The sequence below is a fragment of the Myxocyprinus asiaticus genome, chromosome 45, assembly GCF_019703515.2.
Source record: "Myxocyprinus asiaticus isolate MX2 ecotype Aquarium Trade chromosome 45, UBuf_Myxa_2, whole genome shotgun sequence".
In the NCBI taxonomy this organism is placed as follows: Eukaryota; Metazoa; Chordata; class Actinopteri; order Cypriniformes; family Catostomidae; genus Myxocyprinus; species Myxocyprinus asiaticus.
Genome location: NC_059388.1, coordinates 18445386 through 18464577, shown reverse-complemented (window position 1 = coordinate 18464577; position 19192 = coordinate 18445386). Strand labels below are relative to the sequence as shown.

The following is a 19192-nucleotide window of genomic DNA, read 5'->3' as shown; positions in this document are numbered from 1 at the left end:
CATGCGTGTCTGAATTTTCCTTCTGCTCAGCAGTGTACAGGGAACATCAGGAGAAATGATGGTAACTTGGAAACAGGAGCCTGAAGAACAAAGCTTCTGTGTCTTAGATCCATGTTTAGATACCATGTTTAGATTGATCTCTCTCTCAGTTTTTTTTTTTTTTTTTGGATAGACAGAGGCAGATGCATGGGAAGAGCAGGAGGCAGGGGATAAATTGAAGACAAGAAATGAGAAGAGTTTATTGAATAACGTTAATTGTGCCTATGTCAGTGCTCAGGGACTTTGTCTCATCAGAATGGAAATGTACTGCTTTTTAACAATGTATTAAGTCTTGAAAACCTTGAACAGAGACAACCTCTTATCTCTAACCTGAGTCTTTGATCCTCCCAAGGTTTCTTCCTTAACTAACATCTTGGGAAGTTTTTCCTTGCTAACAATGTAGCATTTCTTAGGTATTACTCTTTGTAAAGCTGCTATGGAACAACAATGTATTGTGAAAAGTGCTTTACAAATAAATTAAATTGAACTGAATTGCATTGCATTAAATTTAACTTGTGAAGATTATACAGAACGCAAGTTTACAGCACAAGAAAAAAAAAGCAAGAAACAATATAAAATAAAAAGTAAACATACAAGTAAAAATGCATGAGAGTAGAGACAGACAGACAGACAGACAGACAGGCAGACAAACTGACAGAGAGACAGAAATGGAGAAAGGGAAAATGTAATGAACTTGTCAAAGTCAACAGCAGATGGGCAGCCATTCATTCTCTGTGTGTGCTTGTGTGTCAGCAGCATCTCAGCAGCATCTCAGCGGCAGCCCACTAACTACTAATTGGGTTCCCCACCTCTGTTATTTCTCAGACTATGTGTGAGTGAGCATGTGTGTTTGAAGGAAATTTATCTATGTGAGTGGTTGTGATGTCAGTTGGTATACTTAAGCATACTTCAGTTAGTCAAAATATGTCAACAACTGAACGGTGACAAGTGATTTTGGACATAGTCCCAAAGCATGCTGTCAGGATCCTCTCACAGCTAGATCTAGACACATTTAGGTGTCAAGCCTAAACTAAAAACTGGCATTTTTGTTGACTTTCCAGAGCCGCTCAAAAGCTTAAGATGTATTGTTTTACAGGCATAAAAGAATGTGTTTTACAATACATAGTTCACACAAAAATTTAAATCAAGTCATGATTTTACATCTAAAATCTGCCTGTACATCCCTACAATGCAGACATCCTACACATGTAATTATATATGTATTTAAAGTCAGGACTTTTTTGAAAGCCAGAGCGAGTTATGTACAGTATATCTATATCAAACAGTATCCCTCTAAACAGATCAGCTGAATGTAAACAAGTTCACTGAAACTGAGGTAAGATACAAGAAGAAATTTTCAGAGATATTTATTGCAAACATCAAAGTGTTCATTCAGAGTTACTTTTTTGTTTTCATTAAAAAGTGCCTTTTTCCCACTGTCACTTGCTTGGCTATGTATGGCATGTATCTATGTATGACTACAGAGAACACTTCAATAAGAAAATAGGCAAATCCAGGGCATTTTTGGTGATTTAGAAATCCTGGTCTGACTTTTTTAAGAACCCTTCGAGGGAAAGGGCATGTTGTCACCCTAAAACAAGCAGATATTACAGCTTTTCCAACTTCCATTAGGCCTACAACTTGTGGAAAGTTTCGCCATGTCCTTTGATGATCGTTGTGCTGCAGGTGAATGCTCTGGCATTGGGGTCGGTTTATATCTTCTCCCTCTTAAGAGTTATAATCCATAACAAACAAATTAAACATTAATCATGATTATCGCTAGAGGGCGAAATGCGACTGTTGTATCTGGAGGTCAGAGTGGGTGATACGGCTGTGTTTTCGGCTGTCAGTCATTGAACCTCTATGGCAGTTGGGGCACACCAAGATGGCCACTCAAACACTTCCGGTGGCTTCACCTCCTGCTGGCAGCATACCGTTGCGTCAATGACCCAGTTCTATATATATATATATATATATATATATATATATATATATCAGCGGTTATATAGCAGAAGTCCTAGCTGCTCTATTTCTGTACAATGAAAATGAATGGTGACTCTGGCTGTTCTTGTTCCTCATCCACTTTCTTTGCATGGAAAAGAGCACCTAGGACATTCTGCTAAACATCAACTTTTGTTTTCCACGGAAGAAAGAGTAATTGAAGACAGAATTTTCACTTTTGGGTGAACTATGCCATTTCAAGAGAAAGAGTTTACCTAATTAAATATTGAATATCATATCAGTTCTTCACCTTCTAATTTAACTAGGATCATTATTGATCTTAGGTAGCTCTGAAGAACAGCTGGTGTCTATGTACCCAGTGGAAAAGCTCCAGCTGAGATAACTAAGCTAATGCATCTCCCTCAGGGCAATTTCAGGTTTTCTCTTTTTTTGTGAATGAACAGACATATTAGAACCTGCACTGCGAGCATGGGCTTAAAAACTTTCTAATTTGCTCCGGTTCCAATGTTTAAAAACTCAAATGTCATTAGCCATATTTATTTAGTCTCAGGCCTTTTGGAAATACTGTGTGGAAAATATAGTCCCTGAATCAGAAGCCAAATGTAGGCTCCTAATTTTAGTCTCAACACGTCATCTCTCTTAGGTGAGAAATACATTTGGGAGGAGAACAAAGGGGTTGGTATTAATGAGGGACATATTTCAGCCCCTTCTGCCCCAGCGGCACTAGTTATCTGCCTTTCACACAAAAAGAGAGAGAGCGAAAGAGAGAGAGAGAAAGCCACTGAAAGGACCAGCATGAATTAGCGTTGGTCTGGTGCTGGTCTGGCTAGTTTATCTGCATAGCCATGATGATCACCAGCGAAGCTTGTAAAGCTGGTTTACCAAGGAAGTTTTGCTGGTTAAGCTAATTAGGAAGCCTTGTGGGGACATCACCATCCCATGGGAACCAGCATTCAAACACAACATATACTGGTGACCAGCAATGCCTTTAAAAGAGGTTGCTCTTTAAAACCTCAAGAGATGTGACAAGATCTATGTTATGTTTCTTTTATGGATCAACACTGTCTCAGAGGTTTCTTCTAAAATCCCTTAGGGGATAATCAAAATGACAAATGAGGTATTAGTTGACATGAAGTAAGAGTATAGAACAAACAAAATTTACTGTGAATAGCATTGCTCAGATAATTTGGTCTTTGAAGACTGGTGATAAATGTTTGAGTTCATGTTGAAATTCCTGACTCTAAATTGCAGACATCAGTGTCTTGGCAAATCTGAGCACAATATGAGACACTGATGAGATCTCTTCTGAAACTCTAGATTAATCTCATGTGTGATTTTTTTCTTTCTTTCCCATGGGTACCTCTGACCAGTTTGATTTGAATGCATTTCCTGAAAGGCAAAAATCCTCTTATTTGTAATACCTACCCAGTGTCTGTCCAAGTATTACACTTGATAAAGGGGCATCTCAGTCAGTAAAAGAGAATGTGCGTTAATGTGTATAATGAATAAACCGCTCTCCATCATTCTCACATTACAGGGAAAACTGAGGAGTCATAAAAAAGCTCTTCAGTGAGATAGCAACCAAATGAGAGAGAGAAAGAATGAATTAGGCATAAATGGACAGAGAAAAGGGGGATATGAATGCTACTTGCAGCTTTTATCTCACATTTAAACACAGTTAATGCAGTTACCCTCTTTGATATGAAGCAAATGTAATTTGTGCAGAAACTGGTAATTCACAAGCAGTGGTATGGGGCAAAAATTTGGCTTGCTGTCAACAGAGGTGCACAAGCACAAGACTTTACTGAAACTCAAAGTTCAACCCCAGAATTAATAATAGAAAGAAAAGGGAAATTTAGTGGAAGAGTGCTGTTGGAATCATCAAAAGGTGTGTAGTTGTTTAAAAACACTTGGGCTATTTGTAGTTGCTTAAACCAGCACTGCAGTTTAGGAACCCGTTCATTACAGTCCAAAGAGATCATGCTGTTTAAAATCAGCAGCTTAAGGGGCATAAACAAAATGCAGCGCCTCTGTCAACCTAGGTTTACTAACATTGGTGAATTTTAATAAATCTCTGCATGCTAATATTTCTTTTGTAAAATAGCTAACACCAAACAGATAAAACTGTTGCCATTCATGTTTCTTGTTTACAGCCATAAGACGAAGTGTTGCTATGGTTATCAGTATATGAATCATACAAATTTCACAGACTACATTGAGTGACTCAGACTTATTCTGTACACACATAAAACGATAGTGTAGGGTATTCACTCCCCAAAACACTGCAGTGTGTACGTTGTCTTAGAGTTAGAGTTGGTAGGATTAAATGGAAATAAACTTGCCAACTTAAATTTTTGGGACGTTTTCCTCCAATGATTAGCAATGAGGAAAATTTAAGATGACCCTTTGTGATGCACATCAAATCAGTGTTATGTTTTTCCATTTTTGTCTAGCAGTGTTTATGGTGTTGATGTAGTAGGGGAAACTTTTTCTGTAAGCAGAGGACTCATTCTGGAAAAAATATTCTAACCAGAACACAACAATGGCTGTAATCTGATAGGAGGTGTTTGTATCCCTGGACTATTTGTTTTGATTTTAGGTAAATGCTATTGATGGTAACTATTGGGATGATAAGAGAACAGATTGTACTAGGAAAAGAAGTGCTAATGACATTAGTTCAAGTTATCTACAGCAGTGTTTCCCAACCTTTTTTGCTGTACTGAATGCACCCCCACAGCACCATCAGTAAGGCTAGTAAGTAACCCTTTAATGACACAAAACCAAAGATGTGTACCTAAGAATAAATATAAATATAATTTAACATTATCATTAATATTGATTATCATTGATCAATCAGTATTGGTTTGATCTCTTGACATCTCTTTATCAGTACCCATTAGGGCTAGGTGTCGATAAAGATTTACCGATTCGATTCTGTCTTGAAATTGTATATGTAATAAAAAAATATGTATGCAATATAATATGTTTAATGTTAACATGCATCATTTGTACTATTTACAAGTATTTACATATCTAATCTGGTACTGTCTCTTTAAGAATACCAGCAGTTGAGCGAGCATCACAGAAGTATTTTTCACGGTTTAGTATTAGCAGTATTAGCGCATCCGTGCTATGTGTGATTACAATTAATGTTTCTTTTTTGTTGTTTTTGATCAACTAACTGTAAAGAACTGAAAGGATATTAAAATAGATATTATTAAATGACAAATGGATTGGGCTGATCTCATTTTTGGACACACATTACATGGAGCAAGTCAAATCAAACTTTTATTCTCAACACGCAGTCAAAAGATCTTGGTGCCTTCACATAGAATAAAAGATCGATATGGATTGTTCAAATGAAGATAGCGATTTATTGGAAAATCAATATTTTTCCCTATCTCTAATCCTCTTTATTTTTATGTTAAGGTATACATTGCTTACGTACCCCTTGTTGGAAATCACTGATCTAGAGTAACTGAACTCCTCACTATCTCTTCAGCAGCGCATCAGAGCGTAGCATCGTGTGAGCTGCAGTGCAGCGGGGGTTTCGGCTCCGTGTCTATTTGCTCATCACGCTCACTAAAAGTTATAGCTATAAAATCACAGTATTTTTCTGTACAGAGTCGCTGCTGTGACGCTATAAAAATGCTTTCAGTGTGAAAGCCCTGTCAAGTCTGCAGATATAGTTACGCTGTAGTTAACCTGACGCTATGCTCACGTCTTGCTCAAGCTTGCGATGTGAAATGGGCGTAAGAGGTTGCTCATATTCTCTGTGCCAGACCTCAGAGAATATCAGTCAGATTTAATGAGCAAAACATTCCAAAATTATAATAAAGTGACTGGCTTTTACATACAGCCATACTGCCTAGCACATTTCTTTGCCTGTGACAGGAACTCTTTTTTTATATAATTGTGAGGGCTTTTCATTTTCCAAATCTCTACACTAAAATCTGTCCAGTTGGATCAGTGGTTCTCAGAGTTTTTCAGGTGGTTGTTCGAGACTACCTTAACAGTACTTTAACTAACACCGCATATTTCTTTTAAGGGTCTTATTCGATAGCCTTTTCACCAATACTATCTTAAGCCACTGATCCATGATTACACTAAACTGATGTTTAGGTCTAATTAATTGACTTTAACTACTATTACTATTATTTATTATTTTACTACTAATGAACCTAAATAATTAATTCGATGTGCTTTTTATCTATTATAATTATTTTATTTATTTGGGTAAATTTATTAATCAGACAATCAACTCCTGAACCCCTTTGAATCCTTAATGGCTGCAGTTTGAGAACCACTGAGTTAGATGCTTGTGTGTACAGGTGCATCTCAATAAATTAGAATGTCGTGGAAAAGTTCATTTATTTCAGTAATTCAACTCAAATTGTGAAACTGGTGTATTAAATAAATTCAATGCACACAGACTGAAGTAGTTTAAGTCTTTGGTTCTTTTAATTGTGATGATTTTGGCTCACATTTAACAAAAACACACCAATTCACTATCTCAAAAAATTAGAATATGGTGACATGCCAATCAGCTAATCAACTCAAAACACCTGCAAAGATTTCCTGAGCCTTCAAAATGGTCTCTCAGTTTGGTTCACTAGGCTACACAACCATGGGGAAGACTGCTGATCTGACAGTTGTCCAGAAGACAATCATTGACACCCTTCACAAGGAGGGTAAGCCTCAAACATTCATTGCCAAAGAAGCTGGCTGTTCACAGAGTGCTGTATCCAAGCATGTTAACAGAAAGTTGAGTGGAAGGAAAAAGTGTGGAAGAAAAAGATGCACAACCAACCAAGAGAACCGCAGCCTTATGAGGATTGTCAAGCAAAATCGATTCAAGAATTTGGGTGAACTTCACAAGGAATGGACTGAGGCTGGGGTCAAGGCATCAAGAGCCACCACACACAGACGTGTCAAGGAATTTGGCTACAGTTGTCGTATTCCTCTTGTTAAGCCACTCCTGAACCACAGACAACGTCAGAGGCATCTTACCTGGGCTAAGGAGAAGAAGAACTGGACTGCTGCCCAGTGGTCCAAAGTCCTCTTTTCAGATGAGAGCAAGTTTTGTATTTCATTTGGAAACCAAGGTCCTAGAGTCTGGAGGAAGGGTGGAGAAGCTCATAGCCCAAGTTGCTTGAAGTCCACTGTTAAGTTTCCACAGTCTGTGATGATTTGGGGTGCAATGTCATCTGCTGGTGTTGGTCCATTGTGTTTTTTGAAAACCAAAGTCACTGCACCCGTTTACCAAGAAATTTTGGAACACTTCATGCTTCCTTCTGCTGACCATCTTTTTAAAGATGCTGATTTCATTTTCCAGCAGGATTTGGCACCTGCCCACACTGCCAAAAGCACCAAAAGTTGGTTAAATGACCATGGTGTTGGTGTGCTTGACTGGCCAGCAAACTCACCAGACCTGAACCCCATAGAGAATCTATGGGGTATTGTCAAGAGGAAAATGAGAAACAAGAGACCAAAAAATGCAGATGAGCTGAAGGCCACTGTCAAAGAAACCTGGGCTTCCATACCACCTCAGCAGTGCCACAAATTGATCACCTCCATGCCACGCCGAATTGAGGCAGTAATTAAAGCAAAAGGAGCCCCTACCAAGTATTGAGTACATATACAGTAAATGAACATACTTTCCAGAAGGCCAACAATTCACTAAAAATGTTTTTTTTTTTATTGGTCTTATGATGTATTCTAATTTTTTGAGATAGTAAATTGGTGGGTTTTTGTTAAATGTGAGCCAAAATCATCACAATTAAAAGAACCAAAGACTTAAACTACTTCAGTCTGTGTGCACTGAATTTATTTAATACACGAGTTTCACAATTTGAGTTGAATTACTGAAATAAATGAACTTTTCCACAACATTCTAATTTATTGAGATGCACCTGTATATTGTGCGAGAGAGAAATCACCTGTTCCCTATCTGTCACTCACTCGACGTTGTGTCGATGTAGTGACACTAGGGGTCACTCTTGGGAGCCCTGAACACCTCTGCTTTTTGAAAAAAGGCCAATGGGAATTGGCGAGTGGAATTTGCATGCCACTCCCCCGGACATACGCGTATAAAAGGAGCTGGTATGTAACCACTCATTCAGATTTTCTCTTAGGAGTCGAGCGGTTGTGTTCAGCGAGCTGAATTACTCTGCCGATCCATTCACCTCGAAAAACTGTTGGATTTACGGCGCATTACAGCAGCTTCTCCCCCTTTTGCACTGGTAAAGTGCAGAGAATGCCCCTAGGCGCTTCAGCAGCTAAAAGAGTATATTCTTCCTACTAAAAGAGTATATTTTCCCTTCTTAAAGAGTGGCATTAACGGAGAGCGTCTTTTTAAAGATGCCTCTCCGTTTGTGTATTTCCTGGTTGCATCGTTACCTCTCCGCTTCCGATGGCCACGATCACGGTCTTACGTGCTTGGGCGCTGCCCACGCAGAGACAGCGTATGTGGATGGGTCATGTTCTCACTGCAAGAGCGTGACCATGGCAATGTTGCGGTCACGGTTTTTCCTTCGTTAGAAGGAAAGACCACCCCAGCGGCTCCCCGCCTCAGTCCTTCTACCTAGGGGTTTGAGGCCGTGTCGGTTAGCACTGGGGGCAATTTGGGGACCCCAGTGGGAGCCACTCCACCGGGTAACTCCCCACGGACCTCCCATTCCCCAGTATGCTCGTTTGCCCCGCTGGGATGAGACCGCCGACTCTACTCAGGGCGAGTTCGCGATCTCATTTCGGCACTCACGAAGTGGATGAGCTCTCGATTGCAGCATCGGAGAGCAGGCTGTCCAGTCTGACATTGAGGACTCTACTGGGCTCCCACCTTCAGGTGTGGTCACCCAATCGCAGCCTGATGCACAGCTGGCAGCCATGCTTGCCCGGGCGGCTGCATGTGTCGGGCTGGAGTGGAACCCTCCACCCTCCCTGAACCCTCGCAGCCTGACAACTGGTCCCTGGGCTCACAGCCGCGCCCCGCCCAGTCCCTTTCTACCCGGAGGTGCATGAGGAGCTCACGAGGTCGTGGCGGGCACCTTTCACTGACAGGACCCGGTCTCTGAGCTCCTCCGCTCTCACTACCCTCGATGGTGGGGCTGCCAGTGGTTACTCGGCGAACCCCCAGGTGGATAAGGCGGTTGCGGTGCACCTGTGCCCGCAAAATGCCACCACTTGGCGGGGCTGCCTGAGACCCCCGTCCAGCGCCTGTAAGGTTATGTCGTCTCTGGCGACTAAGGCCTGCGGTGCTGCTGGCGCTAAGAGAACTGCACAAGGGTAGTTCTGACCCTGGATTGATGCAGGAGCTGCGCTCGGCGACCGACCTCGCTCTCCACCATCCCATTTCAGCAGGTTTTGCGCTCCAGCGGCGGAACCCCCACCCCTGCGTGCCCAGCTGTGGCACAAACACGCCCACACCGGGTTGGCTCCGACGGACTGCGGGGACGATGTTCCTCCTCCCCCCTCCTTGACCAATCTTATGGTGGGTATCAGCAGCCAGGTAAGTGCTTCGATGTCCCTGGACTCAGCATGGCCACGGGGCTCGAGCCCCCATGATGTGGCGCCTCAGGCTCCGCCCCACCGCGAGGCCCCACCCGCCGGTACATCCGACATGATTATCCCCTTGGTCCCCCTTGCCCGGAGTTTGGACGCATGGCTTGCGTTTTCCAACCCGTCACGATGGCTGACCCAGACCGTCCGACTCAGCTACATGATTCAGTTCACCAGGCACCCGCCTCAGTGAAGGGCAAGAGCGCCGCTACCTTGCATGCGGAGATCACGACCCTTCTGCGCAAGGGCACGATAGAGCCTGTCCCTCCAGCCGAGATGAAGAAAGGGTTTTACAGCCCTTACTTCATCATACCGAAGAAAGGCAGTGGGTTTCAGCCAATCTTGGACCTGCGAGTTCTGAACTGGGCCTTGCACAGACTCCCGTTCAAGATGCTGACACAAAAACGCATTTTAGCGAGCGTCCGGCATCAAGATTGGTTCGCGGTGGTAGACCTGAAGGATGCATACTTCCACATCTCGGTTTTACCTCGACACAGACCCTTCCTGCGGTTTGTTTCCGAGGGCCGGGAGTACCAGTACAAGGTCCTCCCCTTCGGGCTGTCATTGTCCCCTTGCGTCTTCACGAAGGTCGCAGAGGCAGCACTTGCCCCGCTAAGGGAAGTGGGCGTCCGCATACTCAACTACCTCAGCTGTCTAGGGCTTCGGATCAACTGGGAAAAGAGCAAGCTCTCCCCGGTTCAGAGCATCTCTTTTCTCAGCTTGGAGTTGGACTCAGTCTCGATGATGGCGCGCCTCACGAACGAGCGTGCACAGTCGGTGCAGAACTGTCTGAAGGTGTTCAGACAGAAGACAGCTGTTCCACTGAAACTTTTTCAGAGGCTCCTAGGGCATATGGATGGTTGCCACACAGCTCGGATTGATGCATATGAGACCGCTTCAGCACTTGCTTCAGACTCGAGTCCTGAGATGGTCATGGCGCCGCGGGACACATTGCGTGGTCATCACGCCGATCTGTCGCCGCCTCTTCAGCCCTTGGACCGACCTTGCATTTCTATGGGCAGGGGTTCCCCTAGAGCAGGTCTCCAGGCGCATCGTGGTTACGACGGACACCTCCAAGATGGGTTGGGGCGCCGTATACAACAGGCACACAGCCACAGGCTCCTGGACTGGCCCGCGGCTGCGTTGGCACATCAACTGCCTCGAGTTGTTGGCAGTACTGCTCGCCCTGTGGAGGTTCCGGCCATTGATCCAGGGCAAGTACGTGTTGGTCCAGACGGACAACAAAGCGACGGTAGCGTACATCAACCGTCAAGGAAGTCTACGCTCCCGTTGCATGACCTCAACACCACAGCAGATGCACTGTCATGATGATCATATTTTCACGTCAAATGTATATTTTCTCTGGGGCTTAAAGTAAGAAAATATCATGTGGTGTCCAGAGAGAGACAGTAAAAAAAGGTCTCATTAAAAGCTGAAATTCCTGAAAAAAGAAATGTTGGCAAGACCAGTGCAGAATAATATTTTATTGTTATTTCTTTAAAAAATTAAGCAGTGAAACAATTTTGTTTTAAAATATGATTAATATTTAAAAACACTTTTGTCCACCAAATCGAAGTCATTGTGTGAAATCAATATGTAGGTAGTTATTTTGTTGTTTATGTTGACCATAAAAACCATAAAACAGCGTGGAAACCTGTAGACCTTCAAGACTGAGCGTGAAGTTTTAAAAAACATCTGATATTTAGTTTGACATTGTAACAGTTAAAGGATGGGAACTGGCTGAACAGTCAACATAAAGTTTAATATAAAACTCAACATTAAACAAACATAAACAAACACACCCACATGCAGCGTGGCCGCGTGCATCTCTCACTCTCTCAAACTAGCGCCTCCGGCTCCCCTTTATCTCGCTCTCCTGCTGATCAGCTGATTCAGCGCCGGCCGTGTATACTATTTACTTGATGGTTACACCACATTGCGTAGGTCCCCCTCGTCCCACCAAAACAGCGCCGACCCGCATCTCAGAATAGCATTTATTGTAGAAAATGCAATAAAGTTTTTCAAAAATGTATGAATCTAAATTGGACACAAAGATTAAATTTTGGAGAACTTGACACAAGTGTTTTAAGCTAGATTTTAACACCTTGGACAACCTTATTTTTTTTTTTATTTTATTTTTTTTTTTGCTCAGAGGCAACAGGAGTGTGTCCCAATCTCTTTTGCTTTGTCACACATACACACATGCACCAACACGCACACAAATGCACAGCTGTTCCAGAGGGAATAGATAAAAATGCTCTGTAGTATAGCCTTGGGAGAAGACAGCCCTTCACACTTTCTCTGCTTCTGTGAAGCACTATGTGATGTAGTGCCAGGAGTAGCACTGGTGATGGAGTCAGGCACAAATGTCTGTGAAATCTGAGCCATATGCACCACACTTCTGTGTCAAAGCAAGTGATCCTCTCTCTCTTTGTGTTCCTCACAGTCTTATTTCATTGTCCTTATTTTTCCACTTTTACCAATGGCTTCGCTTTGCTGCTTTCTATGCTTTGATAAATAACTATCTTGTCTTTAAAAGACCTAAGATGAACAGATTACATGCAAACCATCTATAGAAAAAAAGAGCTGTTTGTCATAGAACTATTGCACAAATTCTCATTAATCTTCACCTTAAAGGCATAATTCACCCAAAAAATGAAAGTTATGTCATAATTTTCTCACCCTTATTTTGTTTCAAAACTGCATGACTTTCTTTTTTCTGTGTAGCACTAGAGGAGATGTTAGGCAGTATGCTAGTCTCAGTCAACATTCACTTTCATTGCATCTTTTTTTCAAACAATGAATGTAAATGGTGACCGAGGCTGTCATTCTGCCTTCCATCTCCTTTTGTGTTCCACGAAAAAGAGAGAGTCATGTGGGTTTGTAACAACATGATAGTGAGGACATGGACCTTGTTTACAGCAGCGCCATCTTTCATTTTTGACGGGAATGACAACGAGGCTGTGAGGGATAGACTTACGGTCTCATTAATGGGTTGTACAGATGTTAAAAGTGTTTTGGAACGTTTACATATTACATATGTAATATATATTACATATTTCCAAGAAATTTCAGTTGACAAAAAACTCAAGAAAATAAGATGTGATGTAGGCTACACACTCTCACTGCAAAATCGTAAGGATTCATAAGACTTTTCTTAGTTTGGCTAATTCGTATGATATCGTACGACTGCACTTGTATGAATTTGACTTTCACTACAGCCAACGATGTCGCTGGACATCGTTTTCATCTAATACATGACAATTACTTGCTTCTGTCACACACAATAGCTTCCTATCACGTTTACACACTCTACTGATTAGTTAGGTTTAGATAAGGGGTTTGGGTAAGGGCATTATATTAATACACATGTCCTTAACGCCTCACGTGCGAAACACGCACTTCCGCATTAGACATCCGCGAATTTGCACGTGATGATGAATCATACGAAATAGCCAACTCGTAAAATATGTACGAATTTTCATGAGACTGGGTTGGATGTGGGAGCTTTATTCAGGGCATGCCATTTAAGAGACTGTAAATCTATCCCTCACAGCATCATATTCATTCACGTCAAAAATCAAATATGGTTCAAAAGTGAATAAGGTCTAAGACAGAATTTTCATTTTTGGGTAAACTATGCTTTTAAAGATGTTCTCCTTTTAAAATTATGATGCTTCTTACACCTGTGGTCCAGGAGTGTTACAATTTGTGTGTGTAGTAGTGTGTGTGTATAGAGTTGTGGGTGTGGAAAGTCATGTTGCTTGCAAAGTAATCTCACAAAAAAATTATTATTATTATTTTTATTTATTTTTTTGGACATAAACCATCGTAGTGCCATGAGTTTTTGAGTATTTGTAAATAGCATGGTAAATTAATGAACAAGGTAGTCATTCAGCAACACAGTAAAACCATCTGATATTTCTATAGTTTTGTATGTGTAAAAAGGTTTGTTTGGAGCTGCATAATTGTGCATATAGCTTGCTTAATGTTTATTGGTCACCCAATTTCTGAATGTCTCTGAGTTTCCACAGTAACATTGAAAATGTTTGCATGTGCGTGGGACAGTGTTGTTTGCCGTATGCTTTTTGTTTTCTGCTTTTAGCATATAAAAGCGCAATGTTGGTTTCCATCTGTGACACGCAGCACATGTTCAGTACAACCTCAGATCTTGGTAGAGTTTTAAAAGGAACACACAATAAACACAACAGAGCTGCTTTCTTTATATGATTAAGATAGAAAGATATCAAATATAACTTACGGGCAATAAGCAAACAGCCATTATCTCATTTGGACTTCAGAGAAAGTGGTACAGGAATAATATTTTAAAGTTGATGCTCAAGGGCTTTTTGTTTTTTCTACAGTATTTTGCAGAATGAATACTTGTGTAACAAGCATAGTATGATTCAGTTAAAAATATTAGGCAGGACATAATCAACAGGGTTTAGGATCTCTGGTTATACTGATTATTTGTTTTGCTGGATACAGCCATACCTTGTGCAGGGGGACACCAACTGCATGAGGCACCTGGTTGCCAGTAGAATTTAGAATACAACTTTTACTAATGACTGCCTATAAGTGTTCTTTAATATTATGTAGAAAAAATGTAAGTGCAAACTTAGTGATAAATCATGATTTCTAAGTGAAAAAGTTTGCACACAAGTTTTATGCACAAATATGTGTGTATGCATGGTTAGTGAATGACACCCATTATAAACTCAGCAACAAAAAGAAAAAAAAAAAGAAAAAAAAAAGAAACGCCCTCTCACTTTCAACTGCTTTTATTTTCAGCAAACTTAACATGTGAAAATATTTGTATGAACATAAAAAAGATTCAACAACTAAGACATAAACTGAACAAGTTTCATAGACATGTGACTAACAGAAATGGAATAATGTGTCCCTGAACAAAGGGGCTATTTAACAGTCTATTTAACAGTCAATATCTGGTGTGGCCACCAGCTGCATTAAGTACTGCAGTGCATCTCCTCCTCATGGACTGCACCAGATTTGCCAGTTCTTGCTGTGAGATGTTACCCCACTCTTCCACCAAGGCACTTGCAAGTTCCCGGACATTTCTGGGGGGAATGGCCCTAGCCCTCACCCTCCGATCCAACAGGCCCCAGACCTGGGATTGACAATGGGATTGAGATCCAGGCTCCAGAGTACAGGCCTCGGTGTTACACTCAGCACTGATGGAGGGATTGTGCATTCCTGGTGTAACTCTGGCAGTTGTTGTTGCCATCCTGAACCTGTCCCACATGTGTGATATTCGGATGTACCGATCCTGTGCAGGTGTAGTTACACGTGGTCTGCCACTGCGAGGACGATCAGCTGTCCTTTCTGTATCCCTGTGGCGCTGTCTTAAGCGCTCTCACATTTCGGACATTGCAGTTTATTGCCCTGGCCACATTTGCAGTCCTCATGTCTCCATGCAGCATGCTTAAGGCACGTTCAAGCAGATGAGCAGGGACCCTGGACATCTTTCTTTTGGTGTTTTTCAGAGTCAGTAGAAAGGTCTCTTTAGTGTCCTAAGTTTTTATAACTGTGACCTTAATTGCCTACCGTCTGTAAGCTGTTAGTGTCTTAATGACCGTTCCAAAAGTGCATGTTCATTAATTGTTTATGGTTCATTGATCAAGCATAGAAAACATTGTTTAAACAATTTTACAATAAAGATCTGTAAAGTTATTTGGATTCTTACAAAATTATCTTTAAAATACAGTGTCCTGAAAAAGGGACATTTCATATTTTGCTGAGTTTATTTCCACCTGTAAAATAATTTGGGTATGTTTGCAAGCAGCTAATATTTTAATCAGTGTTCATCTGTGGCATAGGCTTATATGGAATATGTACTACATGTCACTTGGCGTCTGGTATGTTTTGTGTATGTGTACAGTATATATGCATATACTGTATGTTTGTCTCTGTATATGTGTAACTGTGCGTGGTGTGTTTCCTCTCTGCTGGCAAGGGGGAGTGTTTGTGATTGACAAGAAGCCATTCAGAGGTTTGCAAGGGTGAGGGAGGTGGATTGGCATGGTGATGTGTTATGACAGGTGGCCAGCTCAGAGTGTCCAGGCTGTTAGTGTAGCTGTAAACCAAACATAGACATGCTGACTGCTGGGTAAACACAGAGAAAGATAAGAAAGATAGATGATATAAATACACACCGATCAGCCACAACATTAAAACCACCTAATATTGTGTAGGTCCCCCTCGTTACTCCAAAACATCGCCAACCCGCATCTCAGAATAGCATTCTGAGATACAATTCTTCTCACCACAATTGTACAGAGCAGTTATCTGAGTTACCGTAGACTTTTGTCAGTTCAAACCAGTCTGGCCATTCTCTGTTGACCTCTCTCATCAACAAGGTGTTTCCGTCCACAAAACTACCGCTCACTGGATGTTTTTTATTTTTGGCACCATTCGGAGTAAATTATACAGAGACTGTTGTGCGTGAAAATCCCAGGAGATCAGCAGTTACAGAAATAATGAAACCAGCCCATCTGGCACCAACAATCATGCTACGGTCTAAATCATTGAGATCACATTTTTTCCCCATTCTGATGGTTGATGTGAAAATTAACTGAAGCTCCTGACCAGTATCTGCGTGATTTTAATGCACTGTACTGCTGCCATTGGCTGATTAGATAATCACATTGATGATTGTTGGTGCCAGACGGGCTGGTTTGAGTATTTCTGTAACTGCTGATCTCCTGGGATTTTCACACACAACAGTCTCTAGAATTCACTCAGAATGGTGCCAAAAACAAAAAACATCCAGTGAGGGGCAGTTCTGTGGATGGAAATGCCTTGTTGATGAGAGAGGTCAACAGAGTATGGCCAGACTGGTTCAAACTGACAAAGTCTATGGTAACTCAGATAACCGCTCTGTACAATTGTGGTGAGAAGAATAGCATCTCAGAATGCGGGTTGGCGCTGTTTTGGCAGGACGAGGGGGACCTACGCAATATTAGGCAGGTAGAGAGAGAGAGATTTTCTCAGAGTAATTTCCCCATCAGAAGTAGTTTCTCACAAAAAAAGAGCTATTGCTTCTGTCACAGGATACACATACAAGCATATGTTCTCAGTAAGCCCATTAGCCCAAAACATGAAAAATGCAAAGCAGTTCCATTTAACCAATAGGCCATTGCCCTTCAGGGCCATACATCGCCTCTTCCTACCTGAAGATCTCTGTCTTCAGCATAGGTAGGTCACATGCATCTGTTCCATGAGCTTCTCTTGCCAGCTCCTTTCTCCATCTTCCTCTGTTAATACTCTCTAGCTATGTTTGGAATTGCATAGTACTTACAATATTTTTGTGTTATGCCGGAATGATCGACAAGATTTGCTAAAATGTGTATATAACCCAAAAACAAATCAAAAACAACGACAAAGACAAATAAACCAGAAATTATATCACCCATTTTTTTTAATCTATTTTTTGACTCATTACTTGACTGGACTGCCAAACATTAGGATATTTACTTTAAAAAAATACTGTTTGCCTATTGCTGATTAGGCATGCAACATAGTGAAAAAAAATTGCATTTAAACTTTGCTAATTATTGTAGCATTTTATTTCACAAACTATTTAATCTGGAAATGACGCATGCCAGATTTGAAATCAAGCTGCCTGCATGAGGGACATGGCTCGACTTGTTGAAGCACATGCACTAAATGCCAGGCCATGGCTCCAACCACATAATTAAAGAAAAACTGTATATTGTTTCATCTATGTTTTCATTTAAATGTATCCCAACAGTTGCACCAGGTTGTCGACGGAGGATCTAAGAGGCTCTGAAAGGCCTTAAAACAGAGAGATTTGATTTGATGTGTTGTTTTGGGACTGGATATGTTTATTCATATTGCTTTTTTATTATAAAAAGTTATTTTCATCAGAGATCACATGTAGAGAGAGGCATGAATGGAATCATCAATAAGGAATTATCACATATAATCCTGAGCAACATGTAGCATCTATATTTCATGAGTGCACATTGCGTGACATTTTCTCTTATCTGTTGTACCTAGATTCCTCACATCAATATTCTCGTCTCTCATGTTTATCTTTAATCTCATAATTCCCCTTGGACAGTCATGATGAAAGGTTGCTGTTTGACCAGAGGAGTCTCGGAAGAGAAAAATTACAGGCCTTCATTTTTAGAAAAGAGGGAACTCTACCTCAAGTAACTTAGTTTCAAGTGCAACAGCAATGGACCCCTTTCACAGACCTGTTATGATGTGTTTCCGCATTCTTTAACAACGTAAATGTAGCAAAAAATTTTATATTTCCAATTATAAAAATATTTAGTGTAAATTTATAACATTGTACTTTGTATTATATTCAGGGCTGTAGTGGAGGTTAAACGCACGTAAACGCCATTTATGCACCTTTTTATTTGTGAAATAGCGTTTACTCACATTTTCATTGAATTATTTATCATTTACCTACTTATTACCGCGTTCTCAGCACTGCTCAGGCAGGCGAAGTATGCTCGTTATGTTCGCCTGCGCTTGCTCGATTTGCCTTGCAAGCATGCACTGATTCATCTATCCAACAGAAAACTCCGCTCATCCATGTGCATGCTATACTCTGACGATGTAGAACTACCCAACCTCGGCTTAGAACCAGCGAGCGCTGGCAGCAACAATCGGTCTCACTCAGACAGATGACAGACATACGAAACTTTTTTAAATGTCCATTAACTCCTGCGACTTCCTTGTCTTCACCTCCCCCGGAAAAACCCAGGCTCTTGGATAAGGAGGTATCAAATGGAAAAATAAAATACTGTAGTTTCTGATATTTCAGTTCGTTGGCTAGCCACCTACAGTAGTTAGCTAAATGCAGTAGCTCTGTTTAAGTAGCTACTGTACTAAATATTTAGCTAGCTAGTAAACTGGCTAGCTACGTGTGAGAGACTGAAAATGAGCCGTTTTTGTAAATCCCCAATATCAACTAATATACTTGTCTGTTTATTCAGTAAATATAATTATCATGCCAATAAATTATCATTTAAAACATTGCTTCACAAACAGTCGGGGAAGAGAAAGAGCACAGTGGTGCAGAAAGAGAGAAGAGAGGTTAGTTGTTTAATTAAGTAATATGTTTTGTTGATAATAAAGGCCTAAATATTTTTATCTAATCCACTGAAGTGGGAAAATTAAGCAAGTGTAGTAAAAAACCTATAGCCTTCTTTCAAACCTTTCTTTATAGAGAGTAGTGAGATAGACAAAGAAGAAGCAGACCATGATGGTGAGATAGGTTGCAAAGCAGGAGGAGACAGAGAGAGAGAGTGTAAGCAAGGGACATTGGTGAGTGCCTTACCAATGTATTTAATAAATGCTGTTGTATGTATTTAATAAATGATGATAATAATGGCCTAGATATTTTGAAGTTGATAAATAAGAAAAGTATAGTCAAATATAAAATACTTATACCTCCAAACCGTGCTTTACAGTGAGTAGTGAGGCAAACAGACCAAAGGCAGACAGTGGTGGTGAGACAGGCTGCAGTGCAGGAGGAGAACAACAGGATGAAAGTAGACAGAAAGGCTACCCAAGCATTTGGACAGTAAAACAACACGTACACTTTAAAAAAGAGAATCCCTGGCTTGTAGTAAATAGG

The 19192-nt window shown here is 41.0% G+C and overlaps 2 protein-coding genes across 3 annotated transcripts in view; one reads left to right on the top strand and one right to left on the bottom strand.

Moving 5' to 3' along the window:
- LOC127434848 (prestin-like) overlaps nt 1–19192 on the bottom strand; it is a 230607-nt gene that overhangs the window by 85322 nt on the left and 126093 nt on the right. The window lies entirely within an intron of this gene.
- Nucleotides 1–19192, top strand: part of LOC127434855 (protein shisa-like-1a) — a 65234-nt gene that overhangs the window by 594 nt on the left and 45448 nt on the right. The window lies entirely within an intron of this gene.